General features: G+C 47.3%; 1 long non-coding RNA gene across 1 annotated transcript; it reads left to right on the top strand.

Annotated features, from left to right (window-relative positions):
* The first annotated feature begins 7,614 nt into the window (after positions 1 to 7,614).
* On the top strand, positions 7,615 to 25,824 carry LOC144953184 (uncharacterized). The gene is made up of 3 exons (XR_013640769.1): positions 7,615 to 7,762; positions 24,933 to 24,976; positions 25,650 to 25,824. It is a non-coding gene; the product is annotated as an uncharacterized LOC144953184 (long non-coding RNA).
* Positions 25,825 to 27,596: the final 1,772 nt, after the last annotated feature.

Below are 27,596 nucleotides of genomic sequence, written 5' to 3'. Positions count from 1 at the left end.
TTCAGCAGGCGCGACGGTATTTTTAAAATAAGGTTTGCAAGTATGCAATGTATTTTGGCCATGTTCATACATTGACAACTACACAATTGACATGTATACAATGTACTTTGGCCATGTTCATACATTGACAACTATACAATTGACATGTATACAATGTACTTTGGCCATGTTCATACATTGACAACTACACAATTGACATGTATACAATGTACTTTGGCCATGTTCATACATTGACAACTACACGATTGACAGGTATACAATGTATTTTTGCCATGTTCATACATTGACAACTACACAATTGACATGTATACAATGTACTTTGGCCATGTTCATACATTGACAACTATACAATTGACATGTATACAATGTACTTTGGCCATGTTCATACATTGACAACTACACAATTGACATGTATACAATGTACTTTGGCCATGTTCATACATTGACAACTACACGATTGACATGTATACAATGTATTTTTGCTATGTTCATACATTGACAACTACACAATTGACATGTATACAATGTACTTTGGCCATGTTCATACATTGACAACTATACAATTGACATGTATACAATGTATTTTTGCCATGTTCATACGTTGATAACTATACCACAATTGAACACTTAATTGCAACATTTTTCATATTTTGCCACGTGATGAAGTCATGCTAATAAAAATATGTATGGTTAAACAACAACAACCGCCATTCATCACTAAGTGGCGGTGATGTCATAATGGTGCTTGTGCTAGGCTATATGCACTTTAAGGCCCCGTGAATTGTCACGTCAAATAACTCCCCTATGTCCCGCACGGACTGTAGGGAGGCCTTCATCCAGAAAGCGGATATGGCAGAGAAGGTCTGTGCTGTGCGACACCTGTGAACATTGGGATATTACTGTGCGTGGAAAACGTGTTGTCCCCTTCATTCACTCATCCACTCACCCACTCACCCACCTGCTCACTAATCCACTCTCTCATCTACTCGCCCACTCACTCACCCCAGGTGCACTTATGATTCGAACGGTTGGATAGGCACGGTGCGAAATAACTTCCTACATTCGTACATTATTTTGCAAAGTGATGGATACGTGACCTAGCTTCAGCTCGATCCAATCGGACACAGCAGCATGATTTCACATAGTTTGCTACTCATTATCGTCTTCGAACTTTATAATTTTTATTGTTTTTATATATTTAGCCGACCTGTCCCCCCTCGTTAGGATCCACAGGAGGAGATGGACAGGGCAGACCGGCTACACAACCACGTTCAACTTACCATAATTTGAAATAACCTCATTTTGCAAGCTGGGATTTCCAGCATTGAATCTCAATGTCAATATATGCAATAGTCAATGGTAATCAGTCTGATACCTTCACCATTATCTCTGGTATTCCAGAAGGTTTCGTTTTGGCTCCAACATTATGTATTATCTTCATTCATAACTTATCATTATTCCACACACCAAATCTAAGCCATTCATTTGTACGTGATATTAAAGTCCATGCATCACTCACTTAAAACACAAGTCTAAAGTAAAATATATTTAGATACCCAACTTCCATATGCTTCAATATTAAAACATCTGGTCACATTCAACTAAATAACCAAGTTAATATTAACATCACTTAAGCTTATTAATACGACTGTTACTACCACATGTCCTCAACGGCAGAGTAGGCGGAAGAAGATGTTAAGATCTCAATGGTTGTGAAGGCAGACGAAGGCTACAGCAGAACGATATCTAGAATTGTCTTGGTCTTCTGCCCATTGGATTTATGGTCCCGTTCTGTCAAGAACTGTGTGGAAGCTGCTGTGGAACAGCTCCACAATAAAATAATTCATGCACAGAGATCTTTCATGAAAGGAACAATATCTGCATAGCAAATTGACAGGGTGTTGGTGATGGCTCATCATCACCAACACCCTGTTCCGCCAAGAAAGGAGATACAAAACATCATGGCAACATCCGAAATCTAAGCAGTGACAGTATATCGATAATATCATTGTACCATGCCTAGGATCGCGAATATGTCTGCATCACCCAGGCTGTTCTAGCAACTGATGATTGCTGGACTGACCATCGACTCATCTGCTCAATTATATCCATAAAACTGGCTCACAAGTGACGGCTGCAGCACAAGAGATGCCTACAGAAGATCAATGTTGAAGGTCTCAATGACTCAATGAAGCAAGACCTCTTCCACCAATGCCTAAATGAAAAACTGTCAAACTTTAATCACCACATGTGGGAGAATGTTGGCAACGCTTGGGATGTCTATAAATCCACCATCATTGACACCTGTAAAAAAAAACAAGACTGATTTGATGAGAATGATCAGGAGTTCCAAGAGTTGATCGATCATGTGTGCAATTATTTTTATTCTTGACAAAACGATACCAATTCCAAGCAAAATACGTGGAATCACCAACAAGCAATGGCAGCGGTCCAGAGGAGGACCCACGATGTGAAAAACAGATGGTTGGAAGATAGGGAAAAAGAGATACAACATCTTGCCAACATCCATAATATGTGCGGCATTTTCAGTGGCACCAAAAGCGCCTATGGTCCGAACACTCAGGGACCAACCCCCTAAGGACTAAGAATGGAGGAGATGTGATCAAGGCGAGGGAAGCTATTAACACTTGTTGGAAGGAGCATTTTGAATATCTTCTCAATCGTGACTCGTTCATCGACGACAGTTTTTTCCGCTCCATCCCGCAACATCCGATGAGAAATAAGCTTGGAACCCCCCCTACCCTTGATGAACTGATGAAAGCCATCAAGCAGATGAAGAACAATAAGGCATCTGGAGCGGATGGAATCCCTGCTGAAATCTTCAAACAAGGGGGAGATCACGTCACGGCTCCAAAGTGATGGATACATTACCTAGCAGGTCGTTTGGAAATCCCAAACGACCTTAAATATGCCATGATTGTGACCATCCATAAAAAGGATATACCTACGATTGTGGAAATGACAGGGGGATTGCCTTGCTGTCCACTGCAGGAAATATCATTGCAATAACTCTCCTGAACAGTCTTCTGCCACTTGCTGATGAACTCCCGCAATCCCAACGTGAGTTGAGGCCATCAAGAGGCACAACTGACATGATCATCACTGCACGTCAACTGCACGAAAAATGTCAGGAACAACACAAACCTCCATAATAGAGGTTTTTGGGTTAGATCGCGTAATTGTATACATGTGTCGTTAAACCTGCCACCACCCGACACAGCCAAGTAGTAAGGGTTGTCACGATAACAAAACATGCCAATTCGTCATTAGTACAGCACACCGGTGTGTTGGAGAGTCAAACCACAACATTTACAAACTGAGTATGACGTTTCGCCAGTAATTACAAATAGCTCCATCAGGCGACAGCCAGATTTGTGGAGAAGTCTTACTGTTTTGTTCCTTATATAGAGGCTGTAGATGTCTTGACCACAACTTCTGCGCTCTTGCACAATGTGGGGGTGGGGGTGGAATTACTGAGGCAATGTACATTATGTATATGCATTAAGCGAACCCTTTGAACTTGTCCTTCCTGTCTGTGTTTATTAAAATAGCCCTACCAACGGTAATCCCCCCCATGCGTGGAAGTGAATTATGAAATAATACATTATTTAAATGCATGCCTACAAATGGCAACGTATTTCAATAGGGATTATCGTTGGTAGGGTTATTTTAATAAACTATACCTAACTATTGGCAAGCTTCAAGCAGGAGTGGAGCTAAACTACCAAATGGTAGGCTGTTCAACATCAACCGACTTCGATCTAAAACGAAGACCATCCCGACAGCAGTTGTTGAGCTCCAGTATATTGCTGATGATGCTGTTGTGTGTGCCCATTCAGCAGTGGATATTCAGTTAATCATCGCAACTTTTACTGAAGCATGTGAGAACATGTTACTGACGCTTAATATTTTTAAGACTAACGTCCTCCATCAACCAGTTCTCAATGAGCAGTCCCCAGCACCGACAATCTACATCCACCGTGAGACTCTGGAAAATGTTGAGCATTTCCCATACCTCGGAAGCCTTCTTTCTCAGAATGCTGACATTGACGAAGAAATCCAAAATCGCCTGAAAGGTGCAAGTGCAGCTTTTGTTCGGCTAAGAAAATGAGTGTTTAAGGAACGTGGCATCAGGTCCAAAACCAAGATAATGGTTTATCAAGTAGTCGTAAAATCTACCTCACTGTACAAAGCTGAGACGTCAAATCATACAGGAGACATCTCAAAGCGCTAGAGAAGTATAATCAACGCTGTGTATGGAAGATCCTTAAAATCAGGTTGGAAGACAGACATGCTAATATCAGTGTCCTCTGGCAAACAAACACCACGAGCATGGAGGCCATGATCATTCGACATCAGCTTTCCTGGGCCGGCCACGTCATCCATATGGCAAACTCCAGACTCGCAATGAAAGTCTTCTATTCCCAGCTTAGTCGAGGTGTGCGTTCAAGAGGCGGGCAGAGAAAGCGCTTGAAGGATGTCCTCTAGGCCAACATGAAGAAGTGCACCATCGACAGCAACTCATGGGAGACTCTTGCCCAGGATCCCCTCAGATGGAGACACAGTCTATTTCAAGGATCCAAACATTTTGAAATTTAATCGCAGAAACAGGAAGAGGGAAAAGCGAGGACGGCGTATACAGCAATGCTGCAGCCCGACTTACTAATTCAGTTCCACCCACCACTCTTTCTGGACACGCGTGTGCCCAAGCTGCGGCAGAATATGTCGATCCCAGATTGGTATCTTCAGCCATCTTTGCACCCACAGCTAATCCAACTTTTCTATGCCACACAATCATCCTCGATTGCGAGGGATATCCTATGATAATGCTGATGAGCACCATATATAGTGAGGTCCTGCAATTTTCATATCAGGGCTCTATGACACATTTGACCACTAATGAGTTGTGACATAGCCAACATGGTCGCTTGTAGCTTAGTATCGACAAGGCTCGATTATTGTAACTCACTACACAGCATTGTAATACGGTGGGTTTTTTTTTGGAAGATTTGCTGGTTTATCCAGGATGTTTCTGTTGCGCGTCGTCGCTTTAAGATGTTCTCTGTTCATATTTTGTTTGTTGCGGTTGCACCCGACTCAAGAGCTGCATGGCTCACAGGGCTATACCTAATGAATGAAACTTGAAACTTATAGGACGTCTGGCATAAAAACATTGCCAAGCTACAACGTGTACAAAACTCTTTGGCACGTGTCATTACTGGCCCTGCAAGATCCGACCATGTCCGTCCAGTGCTCGCTGAGCTGCATTACGCACAAAGTGCTTGCCACAAATGAACCACAATACCTTGCTAATCTCCTGAAGGAGTATAAACCATCACGTGAACATTTTCTTCTTGGTTCTTTCGGTAAAATCACGTAGAATGGTCCTCAGGTGAAGACCAGGTCTGTCGGGGAGGCAGCTGTCTCCCCGACAGACCTGGTCTTCACCTGAGGACGGCTGCTTGCGTTGTGGCCGAAACGTCGTGAGAATTATTTTATAATGTTTTATTTTATTATTTATTATTTCCATTCTACGTGACTTTACCGAAAGAACCAAGAAGATGAATCCCTGCAGTCACGAAAGCTTTAAATCGAAACATCACTTGAACGTCGATCATCCTCGCACCAGCGGCTTTGGGCTAACAGTCGAGCAAATACGATCATTGCATTGTGCAGTGCTTTCAGATGCGCTTCTGCAGCTGTCTGGGATGCTCTTCCTTCTGATATTAAGTAGCCACTGGAGCTATGCATTTTGAAATCATCTACATTGAAAACTAATTTCTTTAAAACTGTTTTTTTTATTTAGTTTTTTGTCCTACCCGACACCTCCGATTAGCATGGTTGGCTATGTACTATGCGAAATAAGTTCAACATACGTATGCACATGAAACCCACTTACTAACATTCAGACAGACCAATTGTTCACTTATGTAGTCTTTTCTCCTAAAACCCATAGTTTTCAAATTGGATATAACGCAATGAATATGTTCAGGAACACATTTTTTATAACGCAGATGCGAATTGGATATAATGCAAATGAGTAAACATGACTAGTTTAACACGCAGGCTTTCGCAACCAATATCATCCATCATACAGTTTTTGTATTGAATTAGATCACGTAAATATACTGGCTGTGTCGGGTGGTGGCGGGTTTAATGACACATATTTTTACGCGATTGAACCCAAAGAAACTTGTATTATGGAAAATATGCGGTCATACAGCTGCCTCGGCGTACCATCATCATCATCGCACAAGACATTGGGATGCTGCTGGATACTACCAACTATGCGCCTCTCGGTCTGTGTTGAGCCTGCATAACGCATCTCATGTGTTATCTCGGACTCTGCTTTTACTCCCTATTACATGCTATTTATTATAACGCGATTTTTCCATAACACGGTGCTCTTCAGGAACGCAACTACTGCTACCGCGTTACAGGAGAACACGACTGCACAAGTTTAAATAACATCTGCCTTGTTCCCACATTGGAATGGAGGCATTCGGTGCAAAAGCCAAGGTGAGCTGAGCTGCAGGTCCACAAGGCTGGGCTACCAAGTCTGCGCGCAAACCTCTGTGGAGGCCGTGGAGGGCGGCTCGGCGATGCTGCCCTGCACCTTCTCGTACCCGGCTCACCTACCACCCAGCAGAGTTTCCGTGTCCTGGAGGCCGGAAGGGTTTCACGAGGCCATCATGTTCCAGAGTGCTGACCCGTTTCTGCGAGAGAATGTCCTTGGGGACGGCGGCGGGGGCCGCTTCTCCCTTGCGGGAAACTTGAGCACACGCAACGCGTCCATCTCGATCCGCGACCTCAGACTGGACGACTTCAAGGCGTACGTCTGCCAGCTGGTCATGTACTACGTGAACAAGGAGAACGTCTTTCAAGTGTCCGATCCAATCAAGCTGAAGTTGAAAGGTACATGTATTGTACCAATAAGGGAAATAATGCTTTAGTTTATTAGTATGATTGTTATTTTAAGAACTACTTCTTGGTGTTGTGTTGTCTGTCCCCATCACTCACTCACCCACTCACCCACCCACTAACCCCACGTGCACCTCCGATGAGCATAGTTGGTTATTACATACGGTGCGAAAGAAGTTCAACATACATACAAAGACAAAGAGATATCTAGTATAGCCTGAACAGACTGTTGGGGGCAAGTGCTGTTAGCGACCAACACATATGAAGGCCGCACAGCACACAAAGGGGGTGGGTGGCCAGCACCATGTCCCCTGGCCACCTTTGTCTCCCCTAGTGGCAATGTTTTTACACATCGAACCGGTTGCTCATTTTGAGGTTGAGTCGACCTCAGGGAGATCCAGGAACCGGTTCGGATAACCGTCACTACCGGTGCTGGCGGCCGTGAGTGGGACTCGAACTCAGATATCGTCATAAAAACATGCTTAACCGCCATTCTGCGAGCTCCCCGCCGAGACACCAGAGCTCACTGTGACGCACCAGTGCCTCTCTTTAAGGAATCTAACCCCTCCTTCCTTCATGTCCACAGAGCACACCGAAATACCCGCAACCCCCGAGACAACGACGACGGCAGCAACATCGTCGGCAGCAACATCGTCGGCAGCACCATCTCCAGCCGCGACGGCTCAATCCCCTCGAGTTCCACGTGCTCCCATCCACTCCGTCGCCACCGCCGCCGCTGTGCTCGGTTGGGCGGCGCTCCTGGTGCTGGCGCTCACATGGGGGAGACGTGCCGCGTGCGCCAAGAGACGCCGGGCAAGAGGTGTGTGATACAATTGTCCCCCAACGTCCTGACAACAGTGGGTAGTAGAGTAGAGTCCATAATGGAGGTTGTTGGGTGAGATCGCCTACATATAAATGTGACATTAGACCCACCACCACCTTACACAGAAGTAAACCCACAACATTTACAATTCGAGTACGACGTTTCACTAGTAATTACAACAACAACCAGCATCGTCAGGTGACGGACAGATTTGTGGAGAAATCCTCCTCCCGTTTTGGTCTTAAATAGACAGATAAATGTGATGCCGTCACCTGTAAGCCAATCAGGTGCGAAGGCCGGGGGTGGGGTGGTAATGTAAGGATATACATTACAATGGATATCCATTACCGGTTGGGTTATTCATAGGACAATCAACATGCATTATGCGTGCGCATTGTGCTTTAACATCCTGCCATTTATTTTAGTGCAAGAAATCAAAATTCCTGTTATTTTCTGCTCACAGTTATTCACCATAGACATATGGCGACCTGTATAGGCATGCAGTAAAAGTGTATTACTTGATGATTTCCTGCCAAGCAGCACTAAGCCTGTAGCTATCAGAACGGCAAAATTATTTTTCGTTCACGTGACAAACCTTACTAATTGGGTTTGTCAGGTGGTGGCAGGTTTAGCGACACATTTATATTTATACGATCTAACCCAACACCTCTAGTATAGAAAATATTGGTCGTGCCTCCGTTTTAAACAGAGTAGAGTTCACGGGTCAGACTATAAACACACCTGTTTGATGGTCCAGTCCCTAATAGGTCAAGATGGTTGTGATTATGTAATGTCGGGCAAGTGCACACAAACTCCACCCTCCCTCAGCAGTTCGCTTGGGAGATCTTTCTTTGCCCGGCGCTTTTCCTGGTCTCAAGACTCTGGACCACCTTCCGTAACTTTCTCAACAGATGACACTTCAGCCAGTCATACGCTATCACAAATACAAAGTTCCCCCGTATAAACCTTAACAGACTGTTAGGGCAAGAGTTGTTAGCAAGCAGCACCTATGAAGACCTGAAAGGCACACGAGGGAGTGGGAGGCCAGCCTTTACACACCACACCAGGTACTCATTTGAGGCTGAGTCGACCTAGAGGAGGCCCAAGACCGGTTCAGATAATCGTTACTCGTGTTGACCGTGAGCAGGAATCGAACTTGGCTTTCTTGGTTTGTTATGCAGCACAGTGCTAACCGCGACACCACCGCTCCCCACTATACACACATGCACCCGCCCCAACACACACATGCTTACCAATACATCTCCCCAACACAGACACGTACTGCCAAATAGACAAAGATAAAATATCTCCAATAAAGGCTTTTAACAGACTATTAGTGAGCACCTATTTAAGACGGTCACGACATGCGACACAAATCCCTTCTCACTCTCAAACATGCAGAGAAATTGCATACGTGGGTTCAAGTACACTCACAAAATAGTTCCAAGCAAAAATCACGTGAACATTACTTCAATAAAACATTAATGACACGTACAATATACAACTTAGCTCAACCACAGCCTGGGCGTTGATGGAAAGACAGATATGTTGCACAAGGACTTGTTGGTTTGACAGCAGAGGTGTTCCTCCAAATCAGTCGGGCAGCATTGTCTTTTCATTGGCTGCGTATTGCTGTGTGGAAGTGACCTGGTCTGTTGTTTCAAACGACGCTTCAGGTCTTCTCAGCCATTATTATCCATTTCCTTCTCTATGCTTACAAAATATGGACCCCCTCTAATGGAACATCTTCGTCGGTTAGAAACATTCAGGCTGGCCTGCCTACGATTCATCTTGGGTTTAACCAAGCTGGATTGTGCGAGGAGCTCACAAATCCTTGAAAGATCTGGACACAGTCCCATCGGTGAGCTCCAGGCAAGGCTGCATTAGCTGGATCATGCAGCCCGCATGCCCAGCCACTGCATGCACAAACAGCTTTTGTTCGGTCCAAAGTAGGGTGCTAAACGGGAGTGACATGGCCTAGAGAGGAGATAGAATGGTGTGGTACAGGAGGATTTGGAGCTGAGTGGACTTGCCAATGACAGGTACCAGCGGAGTCATGATCGGCCTCTGTGGAGGAGGCTTGTGAAGGACTTTACTGGGCAGTTGGAGGCAGTCGCCCTCCAGCAACAATGGAGGGCAGAGGAGCGATGCTCACAACAATGAGCAGATCACCGGGTGGCTAAAACACAGCAAGTAGGCATAGTGGGAGGCACAGGTGATGCATTGGCCAGGCACCTCAGTCAGTCAACCCACAGCATCACCTGGGTCTGTCCCATGACCTGCTGCCAGCGGGCGTTTGAGACTTCACGTGGCCTTAACGTGCACATAGCCTGGCACAAGCGCGGCAGTGACATCACCGCCACTTAAGTGGCAAATAGCGGCTGTTGTTGTCGTTGCACCAGGACCTTTATTTATTCGGGAATCCGGTAATCGCTGTTCACTACGAGAAGAAGTTAGGGAGTCTGCTACTATATTTTAAGTCAGGGCGGCCTTACCATCACCACAACAATGCACAAAGTAGCTGCCTGGTGATTGTATGTCATTAATCACAACCAATCCCTCACTTTCAATGAGTGTAAGAACTGCTTTTTGTTGTATTTCGTTTGTTGTCCTTCCCCCCCACACCTCTGATTAGCACGGTTGGTTAAGTACGGTGCAAGATAAGTTCAACATACATACAAACTACTATTCACTATAAGACTATACGTACACTATACACTACACAAGTATATACTACTATACACTACACCACTATACTACAATGGCGAAGTTATGTAGCCCCGTTTGTCCAAACGAGCTTCTATTTGAATGGAAAAAGAGGGAGGGTTAAACGGTCATGGTATAATGATTAGAGTTTGTGGGGTGGACGTGGAAATTGAGTGAACATTTTCAACATCTACTATTATCAGGATTAACAAATGCGTAACTCACAGAGACTCACACTTATCGAGATCCATACTAAAACGAAACTATTATTTTACCAGGTAAGGCCCCACTGAGCTACGTAGCTTTTTTTTTAGAAGCGACCTGACCATCATAAACAATAGCTCAACAAAGAAATTGGCTTATCATCATCATGTGGAAATGTACAGTAGTAGCCAAATTATCTACATTCATAGAGATGCATATAGAACCACATAGACCCAGAGACCTATGCTCATATCGAACTTTAGAGACCCACATAAACCCATACTCATATAGAACCAGAGACCCATACTCATATAGAACCATAGAGACCCACAGAGACCCATACCCATATAGAACCATAGAGACCCATACTCATATAGAACCATAGAGATCCACAAAAACCCACAGAGACCCATAGAATTAACTAAACTATTTATATTTTACCAAGTCGACCCCCTCGGGGGAGGCTGGCGGCCGAGAGGGCGTCAGTCCTTGGGCCCCTGAAGACGGAACAGTTAGCAGCGGATCAGAGGCAGGCGGCGACCCCGCCCTCCAGGAGTCAGTGGACCCCCCACATGTTCGGCCATAGTCATGAGAGGAAGCATGTGGAGCAAAGAACGGCTTCAACCGTGAAGGGTGCACGAACCACTGACGCTTCCCCCATTTAATGCGAACACATTGAGGCCGCATAACCTGCACAATTTCCACGGGGCCCCTCCATGGTCTCAACAACTTAGACGAGGTGGCCAATGGCACCTGGGGGCAGTGCAGCCACGCTCTGTCGCCCGGGTGCCATTCGTGCGTGTGTGAACGGCGCGATCGCAACATTTCATTCTGCTTCTGGCGAGAGTCAGAGTTTTGCATGGCCGCCTCCCGTGCCTCAGCCAACCGGAGGATGTTAAACTTAACATGGTCTGCCAACTTGGATTTAGCGTGTGGTGTGGCAATTGTCAGCTGAGTCGCGACAGGCGGGTCAAATTCGCGGCCATACATTAAAAAAAAACGGCGAGAATCCGGTCGCCGCGTGAGGAGCCATCCTGTATGCTGCCAGGACTCCCGGGATCTGAAGGTCCCAATCGGTTTGGGACTCAGATACCTGGTGGGATAGCATGGACGTAAGAGTCCTATGCAGGCGTTCTACCATCCCATCCGTTTGTGGGTGGTAAGGCGAAGTACGAATTTTCTTTGTACCCAGAAGCTGTTGTATGTGTCGGGTTATGAAATTTTGATAAAAATAAGAAAAATTAATAATTTTCCGAAAAATGCGCAAATCGCATTAATTATGTTAATGTGTGTATTAACATGCATAAATTATGATAATGAGTGTAATGATATGCATAAATTATGATAATCGCGGAGATAATCGTAGTAATTTATGCGGATGCTTGCGATTATGTTAATGTGAGCAGTTGTGATAATTAAGCTCAGCTTCGTTTATCCAGTGTTATATCAATCAGGATAACACGATTATCATCGATTAAACGTTTACCGATTATCCTAGTGTGTGTTATGATATTTTAGGTCTCCATTTTCATATCTCATCGCAGGATACAGTTATCAAGAATAAGATAGTTTTGCATGGACTTGGAAAGAAGCACTCGAACAGTTGGTGTTAAGCAATTTTGTTCTAAACAAGCACATGACACTCTCTTATCCGAAAGCAAGTATATGTCAATAAATTCATGGGCAGGATTATGCGATTACGAAAATGAATGACTAAAAATACTTCTTCATTGGCATGATTATGCAGTTAACGAAAATGAATGACTAAAACATTTCTTATTCATGTAACTCGACGGCAGCAACTGCTTTGCACGATCAGTTGATATTGAACGCACCACCTCGAAATGGCAACCCTTTTTGAAACGCAATGACAATTTTTTTTTTTAAGTCTTATTCGTGTGCGTGCTGTGTGTGCGTTGTCCCCTTGTAATATTAATTAATTCTTAGAGCCGGGAGTTGTGTCGTTAGCTTGTGTGGTGTGGGAGGATACAAACAGCGGCCAGAAGTTTTCTCTGGGTTGGGCGTGGCCGCCGCTCTGCTCCTGCTGCTCCCTCGCTCTCTCTCCACTGCTGGACGACGAGTTGGCACGATGCTGTCCATGAAGATGCTCGGTCGCTCGGTGTCGCTCGTGTTCGCTCGTTGTCGCTCGGTGGCGCTCGGTGGCGCACGGTGGCGCTCGGTGGCGCTCGGTGGCGCTCGGTGGCGCTCGGTGGCGCTCGGTGGCGCTCGGTGGCGCTCGGAAGACTTTGACTCTCTTTCTCCACTGCGGGATGACGAGTCGGTTTTGGTTGATGCTGGTTGATCTGGGTGTGTATTAGACACACGGCGCATTCAACAGCGCTGTCCTCCTCCTCACAGCCATTTGACCAGGTTTTCTCCACTGCTTCGCGCTCTCTGCTTTGCTCGCTTGGCGATCTCCGCCTTTCCTGCGGGTTGTTCGCTGGTCGTCACTCTGACGAGGAGCGATGCTTCGTTCGTGGCAGGGTGGACGTTGGCGTCTTTGTTGGCTTCACTCGCAGCTCGGCGACTCAGGGTAGCGATTCTTCTCAGGTGGTGCAGACCTCGGCTTGTTGCTGCACGTCGCTACCCCGCGAACCTCGTCATTCTGGATGACGAAAACTTCTTCGTTGTCGGCGTTGAGATGAGGTGGGGCCCAGGGCCTCTGACGAGATGTGGTGGGGGCCGAAGCCCTTGACGATCTGAGTTGAATGGATTTTTCCCCGGTTTATATTGGGAAAATCCACTCAGTCTTCCCGAGTTGTTTGAAGGCTGTCATATATCTTTCTGTGGGTTGAACACATCTGCGTCCGTGTGTTTCGTGTGTCGTGTGCGTGTTTATTAGTAAAGACACAGCTGTGTAACCATTCTGGAAGGAGGGGTGGGGAATGTTATTTGCTTGGGTGTGCAAATCTTGCTGTCCGTGCTGCGGGGAGACAAAGACGGCCGTGTTTAACTCAAAACGTGAGCACCCTCTCCTCTCTCCGCGTCTCTTGCGAGAGAAAACAAACAATGTCAGCACAACCCCCCCCCCCCCCTTGTGACCTTTTTGCTCCCTCCTTGCTTGCCAGACCCCGCTGGAAGACAAAGGTGGCTGAGGAGATGTTTGTAATACATTTATGTGGTCCTGTGTGTTACATTTATTCTTGAATTATATTTTATGAGTTCCTTCGGTCTTAGTATCGTGGTTATCATTCGTCTATGTTTAATGAATATTCGTAATGATCCTCGTCACATTATTATTTTGGGGCTTCGCCAAGTTTAGTTCTCCAGAGATTGGTGTTTTATTCTGAGTTATATTTTAATGTCCTGAGGTTAAATGTAACTATGTTTCCACTTAAGCTTTCTGGAATTCGTACTCTTTCGTTTTTCGGAAGGTCGTGTAGATAGGAAACATATACTTCTAAATAATATGTATGCGGTGAATATAAGGGAATTACTAATAATAAAAATTATTGTTTGTTGGTTAATTATCTTTGTTAAGTTTCTACTTTTCGGTAAGAAAAACGTTAAGAAAACGCGAGTTTCAACCGTTATTTACTCTGCACCTTATCTGTACATCTCCAGATGTCTTTGGGAGGTTAGTCCATACATCTTTTTGTCCATCTGGATGTCTATGACCTCTCTGTGACTGACTTCTTACCAGTTTAATGGCCGTTTCACAGATTCCTGGTGTGCTTGTAGTGGGTTGTTTTCATTATTTAATTTAAAAAAAGTATATATAGATATAATAAAAAAAATATATATTTTTTTCTTAATTATTCTTAATACAGTATTAATAACGGAAAACAGGGCATAGATACAACAAAGCTCACACACCTCGTGTAAAAGGGCACTAGTGAAATTCTTTCCCTGATCGGTCAACAACCGTTCCGGAGCGCCCTTGTCGAGGACATAGCCCTGAACAAAAGCCTCCGCAACGGCTGCTGCTGACTGGTTGGCGAGGGGCCAAGCCATAGGCCATCGCGTGAAATATTCCACGCCAACCAGCAGGTACTTATTACCCCTCGGCGTGGAAGGAAACGGCCCCAAAATATCAAGGGCGACAAGCTCATTAACCCGGGTGACCGAAATAGACTGGAGCGGTGGGCTGGCTCCCCTCGCTGGCGGCTTCCGTTGAGCACACTGGGTACAAGACTGCAACAGATCGTCCACATCCCTTGCCATGCCCGGCCAAAAGAAATTAAGCTGGAGCTTGGCAAGGGTTTTGAGGGTGCCCAGGTGAAGGAGCCGCTCATGAGCGGCCCATACAGCCCTACCCCTCAACGCGGAAGGCACCACCAGCCTGTGGCGGCGGATCGTTCCGTCCCAATGTATGAGGAGGCCCTGGCACAACCCCCATGAGTCAACGCCCGACTTCCCCTGAACGGATCCTTCCGCGCGACGCCGTAGCGCCAGGAGGGAAGTATCCTCCATTTGGAGGCGCCCCCACTCCGCACATGACAAGCCCAGTAGGGAATCCTTCCCTCCCACAGCAATAGGGTCAACGTCCGAAGGAGCCTCCACGGCGGCCGCAAGGACCCGATCGTGGCCGTCGCTCGCCGATTTACAACGCCCCGAGCCCAAGAAACAAGTGCAATCAGAAGCGACTGGCAGGCGTGACAGGGCATCGGCATTGGTGTGGCGAATCCCCTTGCGATAAGTTGTTTCGAAATCGAAATCCTGAATGATCTCCAGCCATCGGGACAACTGCCCCGATGGCTGGTGAATACTCAGGGCATACTGTAATGCCGCATGATCTGTACGGACGGTGAAATGCCGGCCGTACAGATATGGCCGGTACTGTTGAATAAAGAAAACAATAGCCAACAGTTCACGGCGGGTGACGCAGTATCGCTGCTCGGCCGGAGACAATACTCTACTACCATAAGCCACAACGCGCTCCACGCCACCCACAACTTGGGAAAGCACGCCCCCAATCCCGGTGTTGCTCGCGTCCGTGTCGAGCACAAAGGGTAGAGAAAAATCGGGGTAACTCAACGGCGGGGCCCCCACCAGGGCGTCACGAAGAGAGTTAAAAGCGGCCTCCTCCTCCGGCCCCCAATGAAATTTCACTCCCTTGGCCGTTAAGGCATGTAATGGCTTAGCGATGGAAGCGAACTCCGCGACAAACCGGCGGTAATATGAAGCAAAACCGATGAAGCTTCTAACCTCCCCCACTGAGGTGGGAGTTGGGCAGGAGCTGACACAACGCGTTTTGGCGGGATCGGTTGAGATGCCTGACCGGCCGATGATGTGACCCAAATATCTTACAGATTCGCGCAGCAAATGGCACTTTTGTGGTTTGAATTTCAAATTAGCTGCGCGCATTTTGAGAAAGACGGCCCGAAGCCTATCAAGATGTTCCTCGAACGTCTTACTGAATACGATAACGTCGTCTAGGTAAATCAAACACACCTCCCATTGCAAGCCAGCGAGAACCAATTCCATCAGGCGCTGGAACGTTGCGGGAGCGGAGTGGTGCCCCATAGGTAACTGATTGAATTGGAAGAGGCTGTGCGGCGTTCGGAAAGCCGTTTTGGGCTTTGATTCGTCGTCCAAGGGAAGTTGCCAAAATCCTGAGAGCAAATCCAAGGTGGAGAAGAATCGTGATCCTGCAAGGGCATCCAGAGATTCGTCCATTCTAGGAAGCGGGTAAGCATCGGCCACCAAGATCTTATTTAACCGCCGGAAATCAACGCAGAATCTTAGGGACCCGTCGTGCTTTTTAACCAATACTATGGGTGCACCCCAAGGGCTGGTCGAGGGAGAAATGATGTCAGAAGCCAACATGTCATCTACAGCCGATTTGACATGATCCTTTTCGGCGGGACTTAACCGAAAAGTATTTTGGCGGATAGGAGCGTTGTCACCGGTATCAATATGGTGGCGCAGCAAATTGATACATCCGATGTCGTATTTGTGCTTGCTAAAAACGTTGGAAAATTCTCGCAAAAGGGTGCGCAATTTAGCACGTTGTGATTCGGACAGGTCAGGTGACTCAGCACACAGCGCCTCCAGCCAACCCTCGTCAATGTCCGAGGGCAGTCGTGACTGAGAATCGGTGGCCACCTGGCAAATGATCGGCATTTCTGCAGGTACCGGAATTGCATGTGCGAACACGGTTCCCTGTGAAACCACCACCGTCCGTGTCCCGACATTGAGGACCGCGATAAACGGGTCCTCATCCCCTTTAACAATAGTCTGGGCCGTCACCAAATCTGGCCCATTCACCCCGGCCCTAGACGGCCCCAGCATAATGCCCCGGTGTGAGACCCCTTTAGCGAATGGTCGACGCAACCGTAGGGGCACAAGCATCTGTGCCCCCGGGGGTACGCGCACCGTTCGAGCAACGAGCGCCTGTACCATTGCACAGGCAGTACGCAAGGCAGGGGTGGAAGGCAGGAACGTTATACGTCGGCCCGATAGAAGCTCGATGCATCCTTGGTCAATCAAAATTTTGATAGGCAATTTGGCCAAAAAGTCCGTCCCCAACAGGCACGGAATCGCCAGCGAGGAGGAGACCAACACCGGTCCAGATAGTTTAATGTCCCCGATAGAAATTTGCGCTCGAATTTGGCCGATGATACCTAACGAGCCCCCGTTTGGAGCGTAACACGGTATGTCGACGGGGAGCAACGGGCGACTCTGAATGGGCAGGATATTATAAATCAAATCGGAAATGATAGTTGCCAAAGCTCCCGTGTCGATGAGTACCCGTACCTCCACCCCATCAATGTGCCCCGTGACAACGGACGACCCCGCCGACGCAGCCACAAAGCGGTGAGCCAACTCGGACCATTGGCCCGGTTTGAGCGCCCTCCCCATCAAGCCGCGACCCGACGCACCAGCACCCGAACCCCGAGAATCGTCTGTCGGACCATGTGAGAGGGAAGTGGGTGTGCGTGCAGGCCGAACATGTGGGGTGCCACGACTTGCCAGACGATATTGTGGAGGCTTTTGAAGAGGACAGTCCTCAGCCCCAGTTCTCGCTCCGCGCTGTCGAGGAGCCTGGCATCCCGACGCCACGTGGCCCCAGAGGTCACAGTTGTAGCACACGACGAGCGCTCCAGAAGACTTGGGCTGCTCTCGGTGGCTCGGTACGTCCCGAGCCGGTCGCCCGCCAGACTGCCATCCCGCAGAACGGCCCGCAGCGAAGCCCCCCTCAGATTCGGAGGTGGTCGCCGCCACGGTGTGTCCCGCAGCTGCCTTGTTAGCCTTCCTCCGCTGGGAAATCAGATTGGCATGAATGTGCCTCGCAGCCCGTAATGACGACATGTCTGCATCATCCTGTGCTAGGATGACGAAGTTCAAGTCGTCGGCCAGCGGCAAAATTTTCTCGGCCACCATCGCATCGATCCCCTCCTCGTCCATACGCGGGAAGGCCGCCTTCGCCAATGACAGCAGGGCCGTGCGATACGCAAGTGGTGACTCTTTGTCGCCCTTCTGCTGCTCGTAAAAAAGCTGGCGACAATCGGAAGGCGGCCCATAAACCGTGGCCAGCACCTGCAGCGCCGACTGAAGCGTGGAGCGTGCCGACTTGGGTGCAGCGGTGAGGGTGCCAAGGGCGTCGCCATCCAGCATCGCCGGAAGAGCACACAGCGCCTCGTTGTCCATCCACCCAGCCATTTCTTGGTGGGCGAGGAACCGGCGCTGGAACCCACCCCAATCGCCGCCGCTCGATAAGAACACCTGCAGGGCCGGCAGGCGTTGCTGAAATGTCGGCTCCATCTCCGATCCTCTCCCAGCACTCGTACCGTGTCCATGGACAGTATGAGGAGCAATGGCGGACCCTTATGGAGGTCGCGCCGTCAGTGACGCGCTGGTTCCAGCTTGGTCGGTGCTGTCGTCCGCTGGTGATGACCTGGCAACCGCTGATAGGCAGCCACTGCGACCCGCCCCCGCCGATGATGTGGCGCTCGCTGGTTGGGCCCCGCGTGACGAGCTGGGGCCCCTCCCTCGGCTCCTACTGTACCCGTGGCGGGAATTTCAAGCCTCCTGCCCATCGCAAAGGCGGGAGTTTCTGGCGGGCGCTGTCCGTCTTCCCACCGCGCCGCTCCCCCCGGCCACAGAATCTGCTCCAGCATGGTGGCCACTGCATATAGGAGCTCCGCCAGTCGGGAGTGGGCTAACGCCAACTCATCAGCCGACGTCCCGACCCTCTCCAACTGTCCCGCAGGTGTTGGAGCCGGCATTATGTGTGTAACACATGAAATGCATGTGTAGTGCTCGACTTGACATGACAGCTTCTTGCTTTTCTTTCTTTCTTTATTTCGCTAATACCGATCAACATTCTTCCAGCTAACACCAATCAACATCCCTCCCGCGCACTCTCCGCTCGTTCGCCGCGTTCCGCCGGCCTCGCTCGCTCCGCGTCTCTCCTCCGTCGACTCTCCTCTCCAGTCTCTCGGTCACAGTTCAGCCGCTCTTTATCGGCTCTCCCGTCACACTCAGCCGTATCACTATCGGCTTCTCCGCCACTCTCCAGCCGCTTCTTGCTGGCTTTTCCCTTGCTACCTTATACTTCTCCACTGCTACCCTATACTTCTCCACTGCTACCCTATACTTCTCCACTGCTACCCTATACTTCTCCACTGCTACCCTATACTTCTCCACTGCTTCTGGCTCCGCTGCTTCAGCTCCAACATCCTTCTTCTCCTCCCAGGCGCGAACTCCCGTCTCTCCAAAAAACCCCTCTCTTTATCCCCAAGCCAATTAAACTCCAACTAATCGGTGGCATCCCCCGCGACGCCCATTGCCCCCTAGCCCAGACAATGCGGCGCCACTTAGCGACAACAACAACTTCCCGGCCATTCAGCGCCCTGCGTCCTTAATCGCCCCCTATCACCTGTTACTGTCCTCAGACAGCGTGGCATCACATTCGGACAATAACAACTCCCACCCAATCAGCGCCCTGTGTCCTTAATCGCCCCCTACCCCTCTCTGGCCTTCTCCTCATGCCTAGCGACAATAACAACCTCGATCTCGTTTGCTCCCAATGTACTCTGCGCGCGCGTACACCCACACCCGCGTGTGGCACGTATTTGAGGCACTACACATGTATGGAATGTGTGTAATATTTTGCATGTAGTAACACGCTTTCCTCCCAATTCTACGCCATGCTGGCAAAGATGCACAACAGGATATCGGTGGTGTTGACAACAACTGCACTACTGGTAACTACAACGTTGCCTTCATACTCAAAACTTTACACTAGACTATTTGTTTTTATTTTACCAAGTGTAAGGCCTACCATTGAGCTGTGAAGCTTCTTTTTTTATTACACGCTTTTATTTAACTCACTCTGTCTGTTGTTGTTGTCGTATCAAATCTTGTAACTCAATTTTAACCCACTTCCCAATGTGGTATCGACTGCAAACGTGGTATACTTATGTCATACTGATGACAATACGTCTAGATTTGAAGCTTTCGTGACTGCAAGGATTCATATTCTTAGGTTTTTTTCGGTAAAGTCACGTAGGTAAAACATCAAAATTAATTTTAAAAAAAATGTAATTAAAAACGATCTCACTAAAAGCCTAACGACGAAAACCAACAGTATCATCACGAGTTCGACTTCCCTAATCGAACCAAGCAAACGTCCCTCTAAAACCATCGGCGGCAAGACCTCCCAGACTCTATGGTCTTCCCAAAATCCATAAGGAAGGCACCCCGCTACGACCCATCGTGTCGACGATAAACTCTCCTACGTACAAACTAGCCCGTTTTCTATCAGATACTCTGCTCCCCTTCACAGGCAAGACATCTTCGGCAGTACTCAACTCAACCAAATTAGTCTCTATGGTTAAGGACATGGTACTAGCTCCTGATGACATCCTCGTCAGCTTTGATGTAGTATCTTTGTTTACCAAAGTCCCAGTACCGGACAGCCTAACAATAATTGAGGACTTAGTCCAAAATGGATTGAATTCTGATGCACCTACGCTGGTTAGGCATTGCCTCACCAACACCTATTTGACCTGGAATGGCACCTTCTACAAACATAATGAGGGTACCCCTATGGGCTCCCTCTTGTCACCAGTTATAGCCAACATGTTCATGGAAAAGTTTGAATCAGACGCCATCCAGACATCCACCTTGCGTCCTTCCCTGTGGAAGAGGTATGTGGATGACACTTTCGTCATCTGGCCACATGGCCTCCCAGCATTGAACCACTTCTTGGACCACATCAATTCTAGACACCCATCCATCAGATTCACCATGGAAGTGGAGAAAGACAGTAAACTACCATTCTTGGATATTCTGTTTGAAAGGAGGCCTGCCGGATCCTTGGGACATTCTGTCTACAGGAAAGCCACCCACACAGATTCCTACTTGAAACCGGATTCCCACCACCACCCAGCTCAAAAGAATTCTCTCATCAAAACGCTATACCACAGAGCCCATGGCATTTCTGACCAACACCACCTGGCCAGTGAATTAAGACATGTACATCGGGCCCTCAGGATGAACGGATACTCTGACTGTACTATCCGCTAAGCTGTCTCTCCCACCACACAGAAACAGCCACATGAAACTCCGACCAAAACTATCACGTTACCATACATAGCTGGCGTGACCAAAAAGATCTCCAAAATTCTAAACAAACATAAGATCCAAGTCCAATTCAGTACAGTGCATAAAATCCGTGATCTGATTCCATCTGTGAAGGATGTCGTTCCTGACTTACAGTATCCTGGAGTCTACAAATTGAGTTGCATTTGTGGTGATTGCTACATTGGAGAAACGAAACGTCATGTTTCTGATCGTGTCCGCGAGCACAAGTCAGATCTGAAACACGGCAGAACTGATTCTTCGGCCGTTGCCGATCATTGCTACAACTCGGTGGGCTCTCATGAAATTGTCTTTTCCGAGACCAAGGTTCTCTGCAAACCTCCCGGCTACCATCAAAGGTTTGTACACGAAGCCATACAAATATACAAACACAGACATAATTTCAACCGTGATGATGGGTACAAACTTAGTAATCATTGGAAAGATGTTATCAACCACGCAAAAAAGACTTAATTACACTTTTTTGGACCATCTTATCTGACAGGCACTATTTTACTTTACTTTACCGAGTGTTAACATCCCCAATGTTTAACAGTACTCTCTTCATTGGTATAAACATGAGCATTTTCGTTATTTTTCTATCATGTGTATCAGGCCTCCCCTCCCCCTCTCTGTCCAATGCGTTGGCGTGTGCAGCAGAAACCGCGTCCAAGCCGCCGTCCATCCTTTTGGCCCCGCCCCCCTCCCCCTCCCGATGCGTTGTACGTGGCACCCCGTGCCGCCTTTGAGCCCCGCGCCCCTCCCTCCCGATACGTTCCATTCATTGACAACTACAACCAAACCTTCTGATGAGCTCCCCCCCCCTCTCCTCCCCCCCTCAACTTGCTTTTAAGGGATTACATCTTGAATCATTGCCTCACTTGATGCAGCTAATCCGGCTGTGACGGTCCCACCTGATGACGGAGACTTGTGTTGCCTCCGAAACGTGATTTTTTATTTTTATTTTATTTTTATTAATTTTGATGTTTTACCTACGTGACTTTACCGAAAAAAAAACCTAAGAATGATGACAATACTATATTCTATCAAAAAGATTTAAAGTATTTTTAAACATTATTTTTAAATGTTATGTTTCGGCTTGGGTCTAATTGTCCACGCTGAACTAACGTTGGCTGTAAATCACCACGGCCTCTTACGTTATGGCAAGCTTTGTGGCCACTTCCTGGCGTCGTGAAGTTCTGCCATTACTAGTAGGGTACATTTCATTAAAGCGTGTTTTTTTTAAAGTATTTTTTTATATTACTTATTCAGAAGCGACCTGGCCATCACAAATAATAGCTGATCAACGAAGGGGGCTGATAATCATCATCATCACATGTAAATATATAGCGGCAGTCAAATACTCTCTAAACGCGTGACGTCGATTCTAAATGTGGAGGGAAAAGAAACCTCACGACCACCACGGGGTGGGGGGTGGGGAGAGACACAAACTCCAAATATACAGCACCAGGGATCAAATCCACGACCTCCTGTATACCAGGCCAGAGATGTTAACTTCTCCCTAGGCACTGTGACATTCCAAGTGAGCTTACTGCGAAAAATTATTCGGTTGGCATCTGCAGGATTTGAATGCGAGTGGAGTGATTGATTGGCTTTGCCGTCACAATCGAGAAGCTGTCACAGGAAATTAGTGACAATGGCATGGAATACAAAAAAATGAGGCTCCTAAATTCACGAAAAATCCCATTGGTACTCATCCAGGGGAGACACTGTGATGGAAACGTCCGGTTAAATCAGAATATGTATTTAGACTGAAGGAGGAATCCGATGAGCTATGAAGCTCTTCTTCACAGACGCACAGGAGGGGCACGAGGTCAGGACGTTACAACAGCAAACACAAGGCACATAGACACGATGGGATTGCAAAGTATCGGCAAGGTAAACAAATCACAATATTTCCATATACAACTACAACCAAACCTTTTTTTTTATTTTACCAGGTAAAGCCCATTGAGCTATTAGCTTATTTTGTCAGAAGCGACCTGGCCACAAATGATAGCTCAACGAAGTGGCTCATCATCATTTGGAAATGTATAGGAGCCAAATATTCTAAACGCACGTTTCTAATTGTCGAGGGAAAAACCGGAGGGACCCGGAGTAAACATCCACGCGACCACGGGGAGGGAGACATGCAGCCTCCAAATATACAGCAGGCATCCGGGTCGTGATCGAACCCCCGAAGATAACATCTCGCCACCGCAGCGCCCTTTCAATAAATAAATACAAATGTAGTGTCTTTTAAAATTACTCACACCGACACGTTGTAGTAAGTCACCTGTTATCATTTTAATCACCTATTCTTGCACCAATTGTAGGCACTCCCAATAACTATCTATATGTTCACTTATGTTGAACTTCTCCCCACTCTTATCTACCTTCCACCTCACTTATCCTGCACTCGTCAGTTTTGCTCTCAGTGACTCCGCACACAGCGTCTTTGCACGCAGTGTCTCCGCACACAGCGTCTCCGCACACAGCGTCTCCGCACATAGCGTCTCCGCACACAGCGTCTCTACACACAGCGTCTTCGCACACAGCAACTCTACATCTCCACCGCTGCCCTCACCTACGCTCCCGCAGACCCGCTCACCCATCTGTCCCGGGTGGGAGGATCAGCCAACACCCGCTCGGCGACGGCGTGAGGGTTGAGGTCCCGTTGATAGCTGCAGCGGCAACGGCTAGATGTCTTCACTCTTTGACCCCAGCAACAACTACCCCCTCCGATCACGCACACACCCTTTTATTTCCCTCTGCTAATTATCCGAGACCTCTCGTGCATCTCTTTAAGCTCTCGCCAGGCCGGCGCCTGTTGGCCCATCAATCAACCCTCATCTCCCGTCTCTCTTGCAACACCTCCGGTCTCAACGTGCACTACCGGTCGACCCCGTTTGCACCTGCTTCGCCCCTTAACAACTGGCGGTTAAAATTTTGATTTGAAGCTTTCGTGACTGCAGGGATTCATATTCTTGGTTCGGTAAAGTCACGTAGAAGGGAAATAATAAAATGAAAAAAATATTAAACAATAAAAAAAGTAACTGGCGGTTTGTCTGTGCAACCTCATGTTGCACACACGCACCTGTTTGCCCTCAATTACCCTCAGTTAACTGTGCGCACCGCGTATTTCACTCCTCTACACAAATGTAAGTATATATTAGTTCAAATTGCATGAATGAAATGCAGACAGATCTCGTGAACACACGAGGCTGTGAGCTCTGTAGACCAATCATTGATCATAGATTTAATTGCCTTGACAGATCTTGGTTCTCTCCGTCTTTCGTGGCGAGATGTTAACTACCTCGCCTGGTATACAGGAGGTAATGGGTTCGATCCCGAATATGACACCTGTTGAATATTTGGAGTCCGTGTCTCTCTCTCTCTCCCTGTAGTCGCGTGGATTTTTCTCCGGGTCCACAAGTCTTTTCCCTCCACATTTAGAATCAACGTCACCACGCGGCTAGAGAGTATTTGGAAGGCTGCTATCCATTTCAACACGATGATGATAAGCCCACTTTATTGAGCTATCGTAGCCAAGTCGCTTGTGAATAAGAGCTACACAGCCTCAGTGGGCTTTGTGTGTGCAATGAGCGGCGAAGGAGATCTGAACTGATCCAACTGCCCCCGCCTCGCACTAAGCCCTGAACTCCCCACGATCAATATGACACACCGTGTGTGTGTAATGTTTTTTACTTCATGTCGACCCCTCCAGACCCTGCAACGTACGCAGAATACGAGGTGGAGTGTGCCAAGTCCGTAAGTCACACAACGCCACTGTGGACAGTAAACCCAACATTCTTCACATACACACACAGGTCGATGGTCTATCAACACAGACCGTCCTATCTCCTAATTACAATTCTTTAGAATTGCTTCCTGTTGCTGTGTTTATTTGTACTTCCCCCCGCACCTGCGATTAGCGCGGTTGGCTACGTACAGTGCAAAAGAAGTTCAACATAAGGACACATGTCCAGCTAAAAAAAGAAGCAGTAACGCAATATCCTTGTTTCCAATAACGAATGGATTTGTTTTTTTATGAAATGTTATAGTTTGGAGGCAAAGGTAAAATTGGAGTAACATGGTGGACGGATGTTAACTATCTCGCCTCGTATATAGGAGGTTGTGTGTTTAATCCCTACCCTGACACCTGCTGTATATTTGGAGTTTTCGTTTCTCGTTCTCCCCATGGTCGTGAGGATTTTTCTCCGGGTCCTCTGTTTTTCCCCCTCCACATTTAGAATCAACGTCACGCGTTTAGAGTATTTGGCTGCTGCTATGAATTTCCACACGATGGCGATAAGCCCACTTCGTTGAGCTATAATTTGTGAATCTAAGGTCGCTTTTGAAAAGAGCTACATAGCTCAGTGGAGTCTTACACCCGGTAAAATAAAAAATAGTTTAGCATCCTGTATCCACTTCTGTTTGTTAGCAGGATGTTGAGGGGGTCTACAGTGACTACGAGGAGCATTGCAACAACATCTACGATCGTCTGGAAGAGGCACAAGACTCAACGTTCGTGACCACAGCTGGAGGGGATGAGCGTGGCGTGGAGTGAGGATATTGAGCCGATCAGAGGCCATTAATCCCCCTATGGTCTTCGCACACCTCCCTCTATTCTTCATAATTATGAAAAATCGCGTGAAGATGGTTGTTGCTGTAATCACCAGCGAAACGTCACGGTACTCGAATTGTAAATGTTGTGGGTGTGTTTAACACGCAGGCTTTCGCGACCAATATCATCCATGAGAGTTTTTTTTAGGTTAGATCGTGTAAATATATAAATGTGTCGTTAAACCCGCCACCATCCGACACAGCCAACTAGTAAGGGTTGTCACGTAAATAGAACATGCCAATTCGTCACTAGTACAGCACACCAGTGTGTTGGAGAGCCAAGCCGCAACATTTACAATCTGAGTACGACGTTTCGCCAGTAATTACAACTACCTTCTTTAGGCGACAACCAGATTTGTGGAGAAGTCCACCTGTTTACGTTCTTTATATAGAGGCGTAGATGTGGTGACCACGCTTCTGTGCTCTTACGCAAAGTGTGGGCGGGGGTAGGATTAATGAGTCAACATAGATTATGCATACGCATTATGCGAGCCCTTTGAGCTTGTCCTTCTTGTCCATTGTGTGTATTAAAATAACCGTGCCAACGGTAATCCCTATTGAAGTATGGTGACCTGTATAGGCATGCATTTAAACAATGTTTTTTTATCATTTGCTTCCACCTGATGAAGCTAGTTGTAATTACTGGCGAAACGTCGTACTCAGATTGTAAATGTTGTGGCTTGGTTCACCAACACACCGGTCTGCTGTACTAGTGACGAATTGGCACGTTCTGTTCACGTGACAACCCTTACTAGTTGGCTGTGTCGGGTGGTGGTGGGTTTAACGACATTCATATATTTACACGATCTAACCCAAAAAAACTCTTATGTTGTGTGTTTACTCTCCAACACACAACCGGTGTGCTAAAGTAGTGACAACACATCTGCAGTACTCAATATTGAAGTCGTAACTAATTGCCCACATTTTGTTTTAGTGATAAACCTTACTAATTGACTGTTGGGTGGTGGCGTGTTTAATGACAGATTTTTATATTTCCGCAATCTAACCCAAAAAACTTATATCATGGGTAAAATTCGTCGCGAAAGCCTTTGTGTTACATCTTCCCTTCCTAAAATGCAACAATCCACACCTCATCACCTTACGTGAGCCGATGCTATCGCCTCATTGCCATGAACTATATCTCAGCTATGTCATCATGTGGTTGCCTCTATCGTTAGCCGCAACATCCATCCATCATCTCTTCCAGCAATGTGTTCTGCCTGAGACCAAGTTACATTCTTTGGAAAATCATTATGATGTCTAACTGGTAGATATCTCTGGAACCCAACATACACATCCTTTGATACTTGCATTGCCTTTGTACTGTTAACCTTTTGGCGTTCTCTGGTTTAACACCGGTGTCACGTCGCCATTAAACCAAAGTAATTTTACGGTAGCTGACACATGGCTTAGGTGTCGAAGGTTGACTTGCAAGGCACTCATCAGAGACATGAGCTTAGGGATGTCAGCGTTTATTTGATGAGGCACGCTGCCATTAGTATCTTAATGAGTCGCGGTAAATTACAGCAACAACACCAGTCTGTTGCTGCTAGCCACACACACACTCACACACCCACTCACACACACTCACACCTACAGTACTCCTAAGGCTTTCCCGAGACTCGCACTGAAACTTAGGCAAAGGGTTGCACCTCCGGGATATGGGTGCGACATATTGTTCATACAAGGTCCATACTCTTCCAGTTGAAACCTGCACAAATACGCGTTACGTACCGCCCAGTACGCCTCCTCAGGGTTTTCCCAC

Source organism: Lampetra fluviatilis, chromosome 72 (assembly GCF_964198595.1).
Source record: "Lampetra fluviatilis chromosome 72, kcLamFluv1.1, whole genome shotgun sequence".
Classification (NCBI taxonomy): Eukaryota; Metazoa; Chordata; class Hyperoartia; order Petromyzontiformes; family Petromyzontidae; genus Lampetra; species Lampetra fluviatilis.
This window is presented reverse-complemented; position numbering and strand designations above follow the sequence as displayed.